Raw genomic sequence first — 3,081 nt, forward strand, 5'->3', positions numbered from 1 at the left:
GGTGGCCGGCCACTCAAGGGGGGCGGCCAGGTTGTGGTCTTGGGGTGGCCGGCTGATACGTCTCCGACGTATCGATAATTTCTTATGTTCTATGCCATATTATTGATGATACCTACATGTTTTATGCACACTTTATGTCATATTCGTGCATTTTCTGGAACTAACCTATTAACAAGATGCCGAAGTGCCGCTTCTGTTTTCTGCTGTTTTTGGTTTCGTAAATCCTAGTAACGAAATATTCTCGAATCGGACGAAATCAAGACCCAGGTTCCTATTTTCACCGGAAGCATCCGAACACCCGGAAGGACCGGAGGGGGGCACCGGGCCCCTGCACCATAGGCCGGCGCGGCCCGGGCCCTGGCCGCGCCGCCATATGGTGTGGCCACCCCTTCGACCCTCCTGCGCCGCCTCTTCGCCTATATAAAGCCTCCGTCGCGAAAACCCTGAGATGAAGAACCACGATACGGAAAACCTTCCAGAGCCGCCGCCATCGCGAAGCCAAGATCTGGGGGACAGGAGTCTCTGTTCCGGCACTCTGCCGGAGCGGGGAAGTGCCCCCGGAAGGCTTCTCCATCGACACCGCTGCCATCTCCACCGCCATCTTCATCACCGCTGCTGCTCCCATGAGGAGGGAGTAGTTCTCCATCGAGGCTCGGGGCTGTACCGGTAGCTATGTGGTTCATCTCTCTCCTATGTGCTTCAATACAATAATCTCATGAGCTGCCTTACATGATTGAGATTCATATGATGATGCTTGTAATCTAGATGTCATTATGCTAGTCAAGTGAGTTTTACTTATGTGATCTCCGGAGACTCCTTGTCCCACGTGTGTAAAGGTGACAAGTGTGTGCACCGTGTGGGTCTCTTAGGCTATATTTCACAGAATACTTATTCACTCGTTGAATGGCATAGTGAGGTGCTTATTTATATCTCTTTATGATTGCAATGTGTTTGTATCACAATTTATCTATGTGCTACTCTAGCAATGTTATTAAAGTAGTTTTATTCCTCCCGCACGTGTGCAAAGGTGACAGTGTGTGCACCGTGTTAGTACTTGGTTTATGCTATGATCATGATCTCTTGTAGATTGCGAAGTTAACTATTGCTATGATAATATTGATGTGATCTATTCCTCCTACATATGCATGAAGGTGACAAGTGTGCATGCTATGTTAGTACTTGGTTTAGTCTTTTGATCTATCTTACACTAAAGGTTACTAAAATATGAGCATTATTGTGGAGCTTGTTAACTCCGGCATTGAGGGTTCGTGTAATCCTACGCAATGTGTTCATCATCCAACAAGAGTGTAGAGTATGCATTTATCCGTTCTGTTATGTGATCAATGTTGAGAGTGTCCACTAGTGAAAGTCTAATCCCTAGGCCTTGTTCCTAAATATCGCTATCGCTGCTTGTTTACTCGTTTTATCGCGTTACCACCGCTGCGTTACTACTACTGCGTTACTACTCGCTTGTTTACTCGTCCCGGGCAAAGCACTTTTCCGGTGCCGTTGCTACTACTTATTCATACCACCTGTATTTCACTATCTCTTCTCCGAACTAGTGCACCTATTAGGTGTGTTGGGGACACAAGAGACTTCTTGCTTTGTGGTTGCGGGGTTGCATGAGAGGGATATCTTTGACCTCTTCCTCCCCGAGATCGATAAACCTTGGGTGATCCACTTAAGGGAAACTTGCTGCTGTTCTACAAACCTCTCGCTCTTGGAGGCCCAACACTCGTCTACAAGAATAGAAGCTCCCGTAGACATCAAGCACTTTTCCGGCGCCGTTGCCGGGGAGGAAAGGTAAAAAGGCACTCATACTCCGGTTCCGTGTAACAGTACTTTTCTCGGCGCCATTGTGTTTGTGCTCGAAGATATTTCCTTTAGATCCTGCAATTGCATCTTTTTGTTTCTTGTTTACACTAGTTGGGCATAATGGACAACAATGAGCTTCTTATTCTATTTCCTGATTTAAAACATGGATTGTTTGATGCGAAAATTAAAAAACCTATGAAATCTTATTTGCATGCTCGGTAGTAATATTAGTATGAACGCTTTGAACACCATTGTTGATAATGATATAGAAAGTTCTAAGCTTGGGGAAGCTGGTTTTCATGATCTTTTTAGTCCCCCAAGCATTGAGGAGAAAATTTTCTTTGATGATACTTTGCCTCCTATTTCGATGATTATAATGATAGTGGTCTTTTGGTACAACCTACTATGGAGAGTAAATTTTGTTGTGATTATACTATGCCTCCTACACTTGATGAGAATAATAATGATAGCTACTTTGTTGAATTTGCTCCCACTACAACTAATAAAATTGATTATGCTTATGTGGAGAGTAATAATTTTATGCATGAGACTCATGATAAGAATGCTTTATGTGATAGTTATATTGTTGAGTTTGCTCATGTTGCTACTGAAAGTTATTATGAGAGAGGAAAATATGGTTGTAGAAATTTTCATGTTACTAAAATGCCTCTCTATGTGCTGAAATTTTTGAAGCTACACTTGTTTTATCTTCCTATGCTTGTCACTTTGCTCTTCATGAACTTGTTTATTTACAAGATTCCCATGCATAGGAAGCATGTTAGACTTAAATGTGTTTTGAATTTGCCTCTTGATGCTCTCTTTTGCTTCAAATACTATTTCCTACGAGTGCATCATTAAAACTGCTGAGCCCATCTTAATGGCTATAAAGAAAGAACTTCTTGGGAGATAACCCATGTGTTATTTTGCTACAGTACTTTGTTTTATATTTGTGTCTTGGAAGTTGTTTACTACTGTAGCAACCTCTCCTTATCTTAGTTTTATGTTTTGTTGTGCCAAGTAAAGTCTTTGATAGCAAAGTAAGTACTAGATTTGGATTACTGCGCAGTTCCAGCATTTCTTTCTGTCACGAATCTGGGTCTAATTCTCGTAGGTAACTCAGAAAATTATGCCAATTTACGTGAGTGATCCTCAGATATGTACGCAACTTTCATTCAATTTGGGCATTTTCATTTGAGCAAGTCTGGTGCCCTTTTAAAATTCGTCTTTACGGATCGTTCTGTTTTGACAGATTCTGCCTTTTATTTC

Source organism: Lolium rigidum, chromosome 2 (assembly GCF_022539505.1).
Source record: "Lolium rigidum isolate FL_2022 chromosome 2, APGP_CSIRO_Lrig_0.1, whole genome shotgun sequence".
NCBI classification, from domain to species: Eukaryota; Viridiplantae; Streptophyta; class Magnoliopsida; order Poales; family Poaceae; genus Lolium; species Lolium rigidum.